The sequence below is a fragment of the Psammomys obesus genome, unplaced genomic scaffold, assembly GCF_907164565.1.
Source record: "Psammomys obesus unplaced genomic scaffold, mPsaObe1.curated_primary_1811, whole genome shotgun sequence".
Taxonomy (NCBI): Eukaryota; Metazoa; Chordata; class Mammalia; order Rodentia; family Muridae; genus Psammomys; species Psammomys obesus.
Genome location: NW_026592776.1, coordinates 4,214,515 through 4,230,736, shown reverse-complemented (window position 1 = coordinate 4,230,736; position 16,222 = coordinate 4,214,515). Strand labels below are relative to the sequence as shown.

At 41.2% G+C, this 16,222-nt stretch overlaps 1 protein-coding gene and 1 pseudogene across 1 annotated transcript in view; one reads left to right on the top strand and one right to left on the bottom strand.

Annotated features, from left to right (window-relative positions):
• Window positions 1-16,222, bottom strand: part of Ctps2 (CTP synthase 2) — a 177,098-nt gene that overhangs the window by 16,654 nt on the left and 144,222 nt on the right. The window lies entirely within an intron of this gene.
• On the top strand, window positions 5,960-6,843 carry LOC129683161 (malate dehydrogenase, mitochondrial-like; annotated as a pseudogene).

Here is a 16,222-nt window from a genome sequence, read left to right as displayed (position 1 = left end):
GATAGATAGATAGATAGATAGATAGATAGATAGATAGATAGATAGATAGATAGATAGATAGATAGATAGATAGATAGATAGATAGATTCAGGTAAAACTTTGGAGAGAAAACTATCTTTGAAGTTCATGCCTAAAAGTGTCTCAGTCATTTAACCTTCTGAATATATGTTCCATGATCATGAGCTGATGGACAGACATGCAGAGATGTGCTGGCCACCTTCTCTTCCTGAACTATGACCTTAATCTGAACATGCTTAGTGACATACATATTAAACTTTGTGTTCTCGGGGAATGCGCTCTCTTGTATGAATATGTCAAACTCCTGAGTAAAATCCTCATGCTTCCTTTCTAGAGGAGTAAACTGCTTGGAAGACAACTCTATTGCTCCCTTACCTGATGGAGGAGATAAACCTTTTCCATTTCATTTTCTTCTGCTTGAGCATCTGGGCTTTGCATTCCTCAAGAAAAGTGCTCATGGAGCTAGTGATACAGCTCAGTGATTAAGAATGGTGACTAATCTCACAGAGGATCTGAGGTCAATTCCTTAGTAAGCACAATGGGCAGCCCACACCTGTCTGAACTTCCAGCTTCAGGGGACTTAGCCCCCCTCTTCTGGCCTCTGAAGGCACCTGCACTCATATACATGTGTATTCGCATGCAGGAGACATACACACATGAACATAATTAAAAATAAAAGAAATCTGGAATTAGAAAAAGGGCGGATCATTGTGTTCTGTTGAACTATATTTAAAAAAAGAAAGAGAGAGAGAGAAAGAACAAAAATAATGTTCGCTCCCAATAGCTCCCTTTCCCAGCTTCATTGTTTCTGCTTTGGCTGCAATTTCTCTAAAAAGGGAGTCAGACTGGCAATGCAGCTCTGAGATAGAGCACTTGTGCAGCATGCAAAAAGCTCTGGGTTTAATACCTAACAATAAAAAAAAAATAGAAGGGAGGGATTATCCTTGGCAGGAGAGAGGAGGAGTCAAAACGAAATGAAAAACCAGCTTGTACTGACTGGAGATGGAGCTAATGAACTCTCCCCTCCACCTCCACCTCCTGCAGCCTCATCCATCTACAGCAATCTTTGCCTCAGGTAAAGATGCAGGCATGCTGATCTTTCCAGAACCAACACTACATGGAAGCCAAGTAAATAGATGTGGAATGCTTTTGTCGTCTTACCTTACTAGACCCAAATCTCAGTAAAACATGAAAAAAAATACATATTCGTTTTGACCATTTTGATTATTTGGGTTAGCCCAAAGCCTCATTGCTTGCAAACCATCCCTTTGTTTTGTAAAGAAGGTGAAGGTTGTGGCAGAGTATTAGAAGTCCAACTTTCTTGCTGACAGTTCTGCATGAAGAGTTAATCTTGATTCACCCAGAAAATATGAAACTAATCTGAAACCTGCTTCGCACCCTTCTCTTGCTGTTTCATTCCAAAATAGGGTCTCATGTAGGGAAGACTGGTCTATCCTTGAACTCCTGAAAATTCTGCCTCCACAGCCCTCAAGTTCTGGGATTACAGAGGGGTGCATGATCACAACCAGACTCCCCCATTTCTTTTCTACACCAGGAAATTGGAAGGTGAAGATAAGGCATATGTGTAAGAGAGGGACACTGTACCTTATCAATTCAAAAGTTACATAAGCATGTCTGTTACGTTTTATAAAATTGATTAATCTATTTTTAGTACTTTCCCTGCTCGCCAACCTCACCTTAAATTAAAGGTTTTCAATAATCACAGAGCAAGATGAATTTCCATACTCAAAAATGTTGGAAATGTTTAGAATATCAAGCAATCGGATGAACAGTATTTGCTTGTTAAATTACATAATGTCAAATGAATATTACTTTCAGATATTCAAATAAAAGACAAAATACCAAACAACCTTGCAAGTTCTAATTCTCCATAATCATTGAAAAGAAAAGGTAACCCAAACAATAAAAAGTGAGATAATATTTCTAGAAGGAAAAATAAATGCCAGGTCTTGTCAAACTAATTTATAAATTCCAGTAAAATCACCATTGAAATGGGAATTTTTAATAAGTGAAATTACTGCAAAGTTCACAGGAAGTATAAGTGTAAGAAAATAAATCCAAGATAAAATTAAAAACAAAAAGTGAGAGGATACTTCATTTGTTCCAATATTAAAATTTACCATAGGATCCAGACATAGAGGTGTATGCCTTTAACCCCAGTACTTGAGAGGCAGAGCAGGTGGAGCTCTGTGAGTTTACGGCCAGCCAGGGCTATATAATGAGACCCTACTCAAGTGCTGAGATTCCAGGACTACAGTACCACACAGGTTTTATTCATTGTGGGAGTTGGAACCCAGGGATTCGTACATGCTAGACAAGCTCTCTACCTAGAAGGCCATACAGGGAATGGTGACAATCCTTATTATAAAATGTAATTCTCTGAAAAGGCTCCATTTGCCCCTTTAGAACCAGTTTAACCCTCTCTCCTACTCTGGGTATGAGAGTATTCAAGATTCGCTTCCACTGGTTTCCCAGCCTAACTAATAGCCAATGTCGGTCCCAGTGGGGAAAATGAGACATAACTATTTATTGTCTAAGATCCTTTCTTCTTTCACAATCAGGATTGTGCATGCATATGTCCCTCTAAGAAAGACTACAGAATTTATTGCCTTATTGCCTTGCCATCTGTTTCTAGGGTGATCTCTATTGCTGCAGTAACATACTGTGAGAGAAGCTGGGATAGAAACTCAAGCAGGCACTTGAAGCGGAAACCATGGAGCTCTGCTTATGGTCTTGCTCAAAAGCTCGTGCTTAGCTAGCTGTCTTCTACAGCTCAGGAGCACCTGCCCAGGGAATGGTGCTGCTCACAGTGGGTCGGTCCTTCCAACATCAGTTAGCAATCAATACAGTAACTCCACAGGACAATTGGATCTAGGCAGTCCCTGTGGGTCACAACCCCTTGGAGGGTCACATATCAGATACCTTGCCTATCAGATATTCCCATTATGATTCACAACAGTAGCAAAATTACAGTGATGAAGTAGCAAAAAAAATAATCTTACGGTTGGGGGTCACCACAACATGAAGCACCATATTAAAGGGTCACAGCATTAGGAAGGTTGAGAACCACTGTCCTAGGTGCTATCAAGCTAACAATTAAAACTAGGATACTGTCATATTAGAATTCTCTAGATGAAAAAGGAGCCAACAAGGGGTGTGGGGGGGCAGAGACAGAGACAAAAAGAGACAGGGAGAGACATAGAGAGACAGAGAACTCACTTTCTATATAGTCTGGGAACCATGGCTATCCCTTCTCTGTTCAAGTTTAGTATACTATTCCCTATAGTTGAGATTTGGAATATCTTCTATAGGGTTCGGTGCTAAAAGCTTAGACCTCAGATGTCTATATTTCAAGGTACACGGGACTTTAAAGAAGTAGAACCTAGGTCTGGTGAGATGGTCCAAAATGTGTGGGAGCTGGCCTACAAGCCTGATGACCTAAGTTTGTTCCCTGGGCCTGCATGGTAGAGAATACACTCATGCAAGTTGTCCTCTGGCCTGTGCATGCACATGCATGCTCACACAAAGAACAGTAACTTTAAAATTAAAAAAAATAATACAGTCCCTTAAGGAACTGTGTTCCACTATTCCATTTAACTATAGTGTTAACCTTTTTCCTACTTGGTGTCTGACTAAACCTCTCATTTGTAAATATTAATAGCTGGAGTTAAGCATTGCTACAAACAGCTAACATAATAAATTCTATTAGCGTATTGTAATCGTAGGCCAGCTAAATGATGGAAAAGACCCTCCCTCTCTTTTCCCTCTCTTTATTTCTCTCCTCTTTCCCCTCTCTACGACCCCCCCCAAGAATTTTCAAATGAAACCAGGGACAAGAATCCAGAAGAAACTTAAAATTCTAGCACCTCCACAGCTATGGTTTCTGGCCCTCTGAACCGTGGTCTGGCCTCATTGTCAACTCCAGGACACAGCTGGCCATGGTCAGGCAGTTCAACACAATGTTTAAAATTCAAAATATGAAACTCTGAATAATGAAGCCATCTGGTCCATATTATGTTGTCCCACAATCATAAGTAATGTGGGCTATAAATACAACAAGCAGAAGGAAGCAAACAAGAGGCTATTCATCAATTCAGAGAATGCACACGATATGATGACTCCAGTATAGATTCTAACACAGACAGAGACTTGCTTGTTTCAGGGAACTCTTTAAAAATGGTGGGCCAAGACAGGCCTCGGTGGAAATATTCAACTTGTTAATGCTCTTCTGCCATATAACTTTCCTCAAATAATAAGACTCTGCGCGTGTGCACACACACACACAATTGTTGCTTTTTTAAGGAATGAATAGTTAGTCCACCATGGAAGTGCATGCCTATAATCTCAACCCTTGGTAGGCTGAAGCAGGGGTGAATATGAGTTTGAGACCAAACTGCGCTACAAAGTAAGAATTCATCTCAAAAAGAAAAAAAAATTGTGCACAGGACTGCAGAGATGCTTCAGCAGTTAAGAGCATTTGCTGCTGCTCTTGTAGAGGACCAAACTAGGGTTCCCAGTACTCATATCAAGCTGCTCATAACATTTTGTAATGGCAACTCTGAGGAATCCAGCACTTACATATACACACAGAGAGACATTTTTAGGTTGTTTGTTTGTTTGTTTGTTTGTTTGTTTTCAACACAGGATCTCTCTACATAGCCCTTGCTGTCCTGGAACTCACTATGTAGACCAATCTGGCATCAAACTCCCAGAGATCTGCCTGTCTTTTTTGCCTCCAACTGCGGGAACTAAAGGTATGTGCTACCACATCCAGCTACGTATTTTTTAAGTACACCCGGTTATGAATCATATATAAATAACAACAGTAATCCAGGTGTGGTGTTGTACACCCTTAACCCCAGCACTGAGGAGGCAGAGTCAGGAGATTCTGTGGATATCTTTGAGTTTGAGACCAGCCTTGTTTACATAGCAAGCTCCAGGCCAGCTAGAGCTACATAGTATGACCCTATCTCAGAGAGAGAGAGAGAAAGAGAGAGAATCAAACAGACACACAGAGAAAGAAATAGAGAAAGAGAGAGTCAACAAGAACCTATAATGGTTCTGAATCCAGAGTCACTTCACCAGCCTTACATTATAAGGATACATTAGTGGACAGGGCCCCAAGAAACTAGTATGGCTTATCAGTAACTCGCTCTATGAGATCTGTAAGAGCTTGTGTGAGAAAATGACAACCAACCAAAACGGTTTGACTCTACTTCTGTCTAATAGTCTTCCTTTCTCTCTGACTGCCTCCATGGTTCCCTCCATCTTCCTATCTAAAATGAAATAAAAAGTAGGATGGCTCTGTGGGTAAAGGTGTTTGCCACCAAGTCTGATGTATGAGTTCAGTGCCCACATGGTAGAAGGAGGGAACTGACTTCCCAAGTTATTCTCTGGCTCCCACATACAAGCCATAGTGTATGTGCTCAGATATATTTGTACACACTAATTAATTAATTAAAAAATTAATTAAAAATTAGTAAAACAAGAGTGACTATGATTAAGGGTCCATTGTACTATCTTATTATTCTATAATATTGGTAAGTTTCCATAGTAACAATTATTTACATTTGAAGGAAGGCTTTAAGGTTTGTATGTGTATCTTAATTACATTTGTTCATTTGGAGTCAGGGCACACACTTGTTCTAGAGTAAATGTGTGGAGGTTTGAAGACAATTTATGGGACTCAGTTCTCTCATTTTACCATGTGTTTTTTTTTTGGGGCGGGGGGGAAACTGAACTGGCTGGTGGATCTCAGAGTTTGAGGCCAGCTTGGTCTAGTGAGTTCCAGGACAGCCAGGACACAGAGAAATCTTGTCTTTAAAAAAAAAAAAAAAAAAAAAAAAAAAGGATAGTGGAGGTCTTTGGAGTCACTTGTCTACTCTTAACTCTGAAGATCTATTCCCTGCCTGTCCAAGCCATGCTGTCCGGTCTTGCCCAGCCTTCCAGCCCTGCTCTCTGCCACAGCTTCAGCACTTTGGCCCAAAGAAATGCTAAACTAGCTGTTCTGGGAGCTTCTGGGAGCATTGGATAGCCCCTTTTGCTCCTCCTGAAAAACAGCCCCCCAGTGAGCCGCCTGACCCTCTATGATAATACTGCTCACAAGCCCAGTGTGGCAGCAGATCTGAGTCACATGGAGACCAGAGCAAATACGCAAAGCTACTTCGGACCTGAGCAGCTGACAGACTGTCTAAAAGGTAGTGATGTGGTGATGACCCCAGCCAGAGTGCCCAGGAAGCCAGAAATGACACCGGATGACCTTTTCAACACCGTTGCTACCATTGTGGCCACCTTGACTGCTGCCTGTGCCCAGCACTGCCTGAAGCCATGGTTTGCATCATTGCCAACCCGCCACCCCCGTCACAGCAGAAGTATGTATAACACCAACAAGGTCTTTGGGGTGGCGATCCTTGACATCGTCAGAACGAACACATTGTGGCAGAGCTGAAGTGTTTGGATCCATCTCAAGTCAATGTGCCTGTCATTGGTGGCCATAAGTCGTGAAGGCCAAGGCTGAAGCAGTTTCTGCTACGCTGTCCATGGCTTATGCCCAAACCAGCTTTGTCTTCTCCCTTATGGAAGCCATGAACTGGAAGGAAGGAGTTGTTGAGTGTTCTTTTGTCAGTCCGAAGAGATGGAGTGCACCTGTTTCTCCACACCCTTGCTGTTGGGGAAAAGGAGCCTGGAGAAGAACCTGGGCATTGGCAAAATCACTCCTTTTAAGGAGAAAATGATTGCCGAGGTCATCCGGAGCTGAAAGCCTCCATCAAGAAAGGAGAAGACTTTGTCAAGAACATGAAATGAGGGCCTAGCCTAGAGCAGCAGCAGCATCCTAACTTATTCAGTATCATGGTATGGAAGGCACTTGAGAGTCTTAATTTGCTTTGATGGAGGGTGTTCTGTAAGCATCAGCAATCCCTTCCAAATTGTGGCTAGTCTGTTGATGATGACAGTAAAGCAGACTCTGATTTTTCTTTTTAAAAACTGAGAGAAAGACAGAGACAGAGAGACGGGGTGGGGGGGTATTAATCTTAACATGAAAAATAAGCACGGGCGTTTTTCTCTATATTGGTCCTTGACTTTGTTTTATGAAAATGTATGTGAGTTGATATTGTATATACTATGAGTTGATTTTTTTTGGCTTAAGGTTATGGGTATTTTCTACAATTTATGTATTGTTTCCTTGTCCTTTTTTCTTTTTTTCTTATTTTTTTCTTTCCCATTGATCATCTAGAAAGCCAGTCCCTATTTGTTATGCATACTTTTAGCCTCAAGATTTAGCTATTATTAATGCTCAATAAATGTTTGAATTTCTGTTTCAATTCTGTTCTCTCAAAAAATGCATGATGAAAAAAATTGGTGTTAATACTTATTTGATTATACATTCTCATTCCAGGCATGAAGAGTAATTCAAAGAAACTTTCATTTCCTTGGGTGACTACTTTTCTCCTTAGTGGAGGTATTTCATAGAAAGGACTTATGAATTCAATCATGTAACTTTTATGAGATTTCTTCCATATATTTAAGAAATGAGTTAACATAAGCTTCAGAGTACGTATTGTACACTGTCAAGTTAGATCTAAAACTTTGATGTGTATAGGATTACATCATTATTTTGTGAGTAGTTGTATTTATTTGTGCTTTGGTGCACATATGCCATGTCAGGCACTCGGAGGCCAGAGGGCAGCTTATGGGAGTCAGTTCTTTACTTCCCGCATGGGTCCCAGGAATTGAACTCAGGTCATTAAGTTTGGAAGCAAGCACTTCTACCCACTGAGCCTTTCCACCGACCCAAAAGACTGACCTTATAGAAGCAATGACTCACGTGCACTCCTCCCTGACCTCTGGTTCTTATCCTTTTCCTTCCCCTTCTTCCACAATGTTTCCTGAGCTTTGGAGGGGATGATAGAGAAGTCCCATTTAGAACGAATCAGTTCATGGTCACTTATTCTCCACACTTTGACCATTGAAGAATCTTTACATCAAACGTTGCACACTGGAGGAAGAATCTTGTCCAATGAAATGTAACCTACGGGTATATGTTTGTTGGTTCATTTGTTTTTTGATCCAGGGTCTCATGTAGTCTGTGGTCACAGGTATGCACCACCATGCCAGATTTATGCAGTACTGGGGTTGGACCAGGACTGCCTGCATGGTAGACAAGTATTCCACCAAGCAAGTTGTATCTCCAGTCCTTTATTCATGTTTGTTTCAAGTAATACTTATAGAGCTTCTACTATCTTCTGCCCATTTCTTACCCACAAAGGAGACATAGCTCACAATAGTATGTACAGGTTTGATTGGGTAGTAAAATGAGTAAATGCCAAAATGATGGGCTTTTACTTCAGTTTTTATTGAATTGAGGAGCTGATAGGTAAAACTTCCTGAAGGAAGAAGACAGTACTTGAGTTTGTAAGTGAGACTTCTGGGAGAGTTATTTGTGCCAGTGATATTTACATACGTCTATGTAAACAAGATCCATCTTGTTTTGTTTCAAATAATTTGATTCCGATTATGCAAGCCCATCATAAAAACCGGAGAGCAAAATAATCACTTGGATTGTACAGGTGGGTCTCTTTCTGCAACCGAATTAGAAAACCTATCATAAAATATCGCCTCACGCCAGCTAGGTGTGGTGACACACAACTGGAATCCTAGCACTTGGGAGGTCAAGAAAGAAGAGCATGTCAAGTCTGAAGCTAGCCTGAGCTACATATTGAGAGTTTATCTAAAACAAAGAACAAAACAAAACCCTGTATGTCCTACTTTTTTTTCTGTTGCTGTGATAAAGAGCATGACCAAAATAAATTTAAGGAAGAAAGGGTTTATTTCACCTGCACGATTACAGTCCATCATAGAGAGAAGTCAAAGCAAGAACTCAAAGTAAGAACCTGGAGGCAGGAATTGAAGCAGAGACCATGGAGGAATAGTGCTTACTGGTTTGCTCAGCCTGCTTTCTTATACAACCCAGAACCACCAGCCTAGGAATGGCACCACACACAGTGGGCTGGGCCTTCCCACATTAATCATTAATCAATACCATAACCCATAGTCTTGCCTACAGGCTGATCTTATGAAGGCATTTTCTCAATTATGATTCCAGACTCTACTCAGCAGGGTAGTAAAGCAGATGCTGAGACTCATAGTCAAACTTTGGGCAGAGTGCAGGGGATCTTATGAAAGAAGGAGAAATAGAAAGACCTGGAGGGGACAGGAGTTCCACAAGGAAAGCAACAGACCCAAGAAATCTAGACACAGGGGTCTTTTCTGAGACTGATACTCAAACTAAGCTTCATGCATGGAGATAAACTAGAACCCCTGTACAGATGTAGCCCATGGAAGTTCAGTCTCCAAGTTGGTTGTCTAGTAAGGGGAACAGGGGCTGTCTCTGACATGAACTCAGTGGCTGGCTCTTTGATCTCCTCCCCCTGAGGGGGAAGCAGCCTAACCAGGCCACAGAAGAAGACAATGCAGCCACTCCTGATGAGACATGACAGGGTAGGGTCAGATGGGTGGGGAGGAGGAGGTCCTCCTCCTATGCCCCTCCCCTAGTGCACAGATAGAGGACCTTCCCTATCTGTGGAGTAGGGGAGGGGCATAGGAAGAGAAGAGCTCCCTCTTCTCTTCCTATGGCAGGATTTGGAGAGGACAAGGGAGGGGGCTAGAGCTGGGATACAAAGTGAATAAATTGTAATAAATAAAAAAAATTAAATTAAAAATAATTTTAAAAAAGGATTATTTCTTTCAAGATACATCTAGGTTTGTCAAGTTGACAAAACCAACCAGAACACTACATAATGATGAATATTGTACTGTAAATATCCTTTAAATGTTTTATTTTATTTTATTTTATTTTATTTTATTTTATTTTATTTTATTTTGTGTGTGTGTGTGTTTGAGAGAGAGAGAGAGAGAGAGAGAGAGAGAGAGAGAGAAAGACAGATGCGAGGAAGAGCACACACCACAGCACCTTTACATGGGTTCCAGAGACTGAACTCCGGTTGTCAGGCTTGCTCGTCAGCTAATTAATTTTTAAAAGGTAAAAGGAAACAAGGGTGAAGTTGTAACCACGATGCTCTCATTATCATACACACACACTCTTCTCAAGTACACAATAAGGACATTTGCTCAACCATGTTTGTAGCAGCCTTATTTGTAATAGCCAGAAGCTGGAAACAGCCCAGATGCCCCTCAGTGGAGGAATGGATGCACAAATTGTGGTATATCTACACAATGGAATATTACTCAGCAATAAAAAACAAGGAAATCATGAAATTTGCAGGTAAATGGTGGGATCTGGAAAAGATCATCCTGAGTGAGCTATCCCAGAAGCAGAAAGACACACACAGTAAATACTCACTCATATAGACATACAATATAGGATAAACCTACTAAAATCTGTACACCTAAAGAAACTAATCAAGAGGGAGGACTCTTGCTAAAATGCTCAATTCCTATCCAGAAAGGCAAAGAGGCTGGACATCAGAAGAAGGAGAAAAGAGGGAACAAGTCAGGAGCCTGACACAGAGGACCTCTGAAAAGCTCTGCCCTGCAGACTATCAGTGCAGATGCTGAAACTTATGAGCAACCTTTGGGAAAAGTGCAGGGAATCTTAGGAAAGAAGTGGGAAACAGTAAGATCTGGAGAGGACAGGAACTCCACAAGGAGAGCAACAGAACCAAAAAATCTGAGCACAGGCGTCTTTTGTGAGACTGATACTCCAACCAACTAACATGCATGGAGATAACCTAAGACCCCTGCACAGATGTAGTCCATGGCAGTTCAGTGTCCAAGTGGGTTCCATTGTAATGGGAACAGGAACTGTCTCTGACATGAACAGATTGGCCTGCTCTTTAATCACCTCCCCCCGAGGGGGAAACAGCATTACCAGGCCACAGAAGATGACAACGAAGCCACTCCTGATGAGGCCTAATTGACTAAGATCAGAAGGAAGGAGAAGAAGTCCTCCCCTGTCAGTGGACTTGGGGAGGGGCATGCATGCAGAGGGTGGAGGAAGGGAGGGGTTGGGACGGGAGGAGGGAGGGAACCACAGGGGGGATACAAAGTGAATAAAGTGTAATTAATAAAGAAAAAAAATAACATACACACACTCATGTTTGTGAGGCACACATACACATGCATGTGCGCATAAGAACAGACTAATAGAGACAAAGTGTTGAACTTCAGGGAAAGAATTAACTGGGAAAGGCCACTAGACATTTCCCAACTAAATGATTCGTGAGCTACTTCATGTGTCAATTATAGACACAGAGATTTATACTTTTAGGACTTGCATGTGCATTTATGTGTGTATGCACATATGATGGATTTCCCTTACATGTTCACTAAAACGTTATTTTTTTGCTGTCTCTATAACTGGTACTTTTGGATTGAGGACAGGAGGCTACTTGTTTAGGTCTGGTTTGGCATGTTGTATTTTTATATGGAAATTTATTTGTTGTGTTACACTTATTTATTTGTACATTGGGGGTGGGTGCCAGACTCACAAGTCACAGCCCATGTGTGGAAGTCAGAGAACAACTTGGGCAAGGCAGTTCTCTGCTTCCACCATGCGAGTCTTGGGGATTGAATTCAAGGAGTCAGGCTTGGCTGCAAGTACCTTTACCTGTTTTTATGTGTATTTAAACCTAGATTCTGCATGTAAGAAAAAAACAGGTAACATTTGTCTTTCTGAGTCTGGATTGCTTTACTTAATATGATTATCACTAGTTCCATCTTATTTCTTGCAAGTGACAATTTTATTTTTTTCTTTATGGCTGAATAAAATTCCATTGTTTATATATATCACTTCAAAAATCCATTCATGGTTTTTGTGGCTCTCTGGGCCAAATCCATTACTTGGCTAGTTTGTTTCTTTTACTATTATCATAAAATACGATTTCTAAGGTTAAATAAGCTATGGCAAAGGGGCATAGGGAGCTTTCTGCATTCAGAGTGACTCCATTGTATAATAAAATCACTTCCAAGTGTCTCTTAGAAAAGCAGCATGATACCTGTCTTAGTTACTTTTCTGTTGCTGGGATAAAAAAAAAAAAAAAAAAAAAAAAAAACCCTGACAAAAGCAACTTAAGGAAGAAAGGCTTCAAAATACAATTCATCCTGGTGGAAAAACCAAGGCAGCAGGAGCTTGAAGCAATTGGGCCTTATTGCACCCATAGTGAGGGAACATAAACAATGAATGCCTGTGTTCAGCTCACTTTCTCCTTTTTAAAACGTCCATGATTCCAGCCCATGAAATGGTGCCACCCACAATGAATAGATCTTTCCACATAATTAACTTAATCAAGATAGGCCTCACCCCAGTCATGCTCAGTGGCTCCTCTTCCAGATGATTGTTTGATTGGTTTTTGTTTTTTGTTTTTTTGAGACAATATTTCTCTGTGTTGCCTTGATTGCCCTGGACTCGCTTTGTGGACCAGGCTTGCCTCAAACTCACAGAGATCTATCTGCCTCTGCCCCCCTTCCCCCTACCCCCACCACCAACTGCTGGGATTAAAAGGTGTGTGCCACCAGGCCTGGCCTCCCAGGTAATTCTAAATCTCTTCAACTTGGCTATTGAGATTAACTATTACAATGCCTTATTAGAAAAATTATGTTCTTTTATGTAATAAGCCTGTCAGCTTATTTACCAATTTCACTGCAGTCTCTTCAACGCAAATTATTATAGCTAAAATAAATTATCTTGATTGAGGCAGCAATTTATAGGCAGTGGATTTTTGTAACATCTATGGAAGCCTACCTACAACAGTTTTATTTTCACAATAAATCTCTTGTCCAAATTTCAAATTCTAAGTCATTTAACCCCTATAACTGCTTGCCTGAGCAGGTATAAGCATGCATAAGGGTAAAATTACAAAAACTCTTTAAGAAACTAGGAAAACAAGTCAAAATGAAATCAAAATACCTCTAAGAGTTTACTTGAGTTAGCTGGGAATGGCAGGGGGATTACAAGTTTGATGGCAGCCTGGGTTTCATAGTGTCAAGGAGAATTTTTAAGAAGAAACTATGTCTGAACATCCTGTGACTAATAGACAAAAAACATTTTGGAACCTATTAATTTCGAAGAGCACTAGCTTCCACCAACTGAAAAGCTATGGATGCAGTCAGATAGCATCTGAGGTGTATGGAAAAGCTTCCACCATCTTCTCTGACAACCTCTCTGACATTTCCATCAATTATTTTCAAAGTGTGTTGATGGATGACTTCCTTTGTTCTGTTCCTATGAAAACTTTAATGAAACTGCTTCCAGGTTGGAACACAGAATTTAGAGTAGCCTAAATCTGTGCTCTTGGGCCATTGTCACTCAAGTTTGGCCCCAAAATTAACTATCTGTTATGCTCTTTGAGGTGAGAGCTGTGGGGTTTTGGTTTGATTTGGTTCTGTTTGTTTTGTTTTGGGGGTGTGTGTTTGTGTTTGTGTGTGTGTGTGTGTGTGTGTGTGTGTGATTTTGTGTGTGTGTGTGATTTTGTGTGTGTGTGTGTGTGCATGTGAACAATAATGAAAAAGAAAAGCAAAAGAATAGTATATAAGTATATAAGAAAAATGAATCAGAGAAGCAGACCCACTCAGTGTCAACAGGCTGAGGTTGTTTTATAGAAACAGTGAGGGGGCTTCAACCTTTCCTAGGGATGAAGGTTGAGGGCACTTATAGGAGCTAGGGGACAGGTATATATACATACCTATGTGGGTAGCTACCAGGAATGTACAGCTATTTTTTTTTTTTTTTTTGTAGTTTGACTGGAAGCAGGGTGGATTGTTTCTGACACCCAGGCACATTGCTTCTGCTGGCGGAGCAGAATGGTCAGACTGGGGCTAAGCCATCCTTTATGTCTAATGACTAGTGCCCACTACAACGTGGCTCAATTCCCCAGGACTTGAGGCTATTACCCAAAAGATGTCAGAATAGTCAATTGAACGGATGTCCTTCTCACCTTAAGAACACTATTTGGCATCTAGAGAATTCTATGTAGAAGCAAAAGGATTTGGGATGCAACCTACTGGTTATGTGCATGCCAAGAATGCACAAGGTCCTAAGTTCAATCCCTGGTACAAGCATGCACAAGGTCCTAAGTTCAATCCCTGGTACAAAGAGAGAAAAAGAGGAGAGCAAAGAACTCCCTCAGAAACCAAAGGTACCATCTATCTGTTATCTCAGCACATTGGAGACAGGAGGTGGAAAGATCAGGAGTTTAAGACCAGATTGGCTACAAAGTGATTTTTTTTTTTTTTTTTTTTTTTTTTTTTTTAGACAGAGTCACAAAAAGAAACAAGAGAAACAGGCAAAGCTGAGGCAGCGTGTAGGACTGCGGTATCCAGGGAGCCACTTAAAGAAACAAGCAGAACGACAGGGGACTCAGCAGAAGTCAACCACGGTCAGGCCATGGAGGCAGTCCTCACAGACCTGCCACTTCCTCGAGGCACACCCTGGACATAATTCACAGTGCTTAGGATATGCTCTAAAGCCTTCAAGCAGCTCATGTGTGCTCACACTTTTCTGTGCTTGGCATGAAAGCAGTTGTAGTAGGTTCCTGTGAGAGGGCCACTTCTGCTCTAAGGGTGCAGCTTTGGCTTTAGGCATATGACTACATTCTCTGGGGTTCAGTCTCTCCTGCCGATTTTGCTCTACTCAGAATCTAACATGACTGCAGGCTACGATAGTGACTTATCTCTGTGCATTCAGCAAAATAAAGGAAACAAACATAAAATGAAGGCACTGGTGCCAGGATTTTATCCTGCTTTTAGTTACCTTGTGGGCCAAAGTAAGGAGCAAGGATTTTTTTTTTTTTTTTCAAAAGAGTCTTCTAAGTGCCTTTTTACCTTGGACTATTTCTTCCATAACATATCACCCTGCTCTGCCTTCCCAAAAACCCTGTTGAATTGTCCTAGTAAGAGTCCCTTTTAGAGGGACCAGCAAGATGCCTCAGTGGGTAAAGGTACTTGTCACCAAACCTAATGACCTGGGTTCAAGCCTTAGAACCCACTTGGTAGAAGGAGAGAACCAACTCCTACAAGTTGACCCTTGACCTCCAGACTTGTGCTCCATTTCCTACCAATACACACACACACAAACACACACACACACACACAAACACACACACACACACACACACACACAATCAGTAAGTAAGTGTAAAATTTAAAGAGGGGAAAAAGGAATCCTCTTTGGCATGGTAACTTTTGTAACTCATGCAGCCAACTATGGAAATCAGCATAGAGGTTTTCTTAAAAAAAAAAAAAAACAAAAAAAAAACCAACTAAAAATACCTACTATGTAGCCCTGCTATGCCACTCTTGGAAACATACTTGAAGGGCTCTAATTAGGTCAAGGCACAGAAATACCTGCTCCCCCATATTCGTTGCTGCTGTATTTACACAGTAACCAAGAAATGGAACCAGTCTAGATGGCCCTCGACTGATGAAGAATAAAGGAAAATATGGTGCAAAATCACAGCCATAAGGAAAGATGAAATTGTCAGTGATGGCAAGGCAACAGAGGCCTAAGTCCATAAGATCTACATCTCAGGTGTTGAGTTCAAGAGGGACACTGAAATGACTTGTTGGGGTAGGAAATTGCTTAGAAATTGCTAATGCCATGATCAGACAGACAGACATGATATGGTGTTGGCTCTGATGAGAGGAATCCGGCCTATATGGCAGAACTGGGGTCCCTTCTTGTAGGTCCCTGAAGAAGGGGTGGGGGGCACAGTTCAAAACACAAGCTGGCCACTAGCCTCTTTAATTCCCCAGCAGTAGACAAGAAAGAAGGTAGAGTGCAGGCTATGTAGCCACCAATACTCCCTTTGATGTTAACTCTCTTCCCCTAACGAGTTACCATGGCACCCAGAAGCCTGTTTGAAGATTGGCAGCAGATCATAACAGTGGTTGCTGGCTGCTCTATATGAGAGGGGAAGGACCCCTGCAGTTACTGCACAGCCCAAACAGCAGCATAGTCTGAATTTGGCCAAAGAGAGTTCACTCCAGAGATCTCCACTAAAGAAAACCCAGGATCCTTGGCTTTTGATTGAGTAGACAGGATGTCAGTATAAAACTGAGTTGAAGTCTATTAAAAGAGACTGCAATGTAACTATTTAAAAATTAATCTTAAATTTTATTTTGTGTGTGTGTGTGTGTGTGTGTGTGTGTGTGTGTGTGTGTGTGTGTG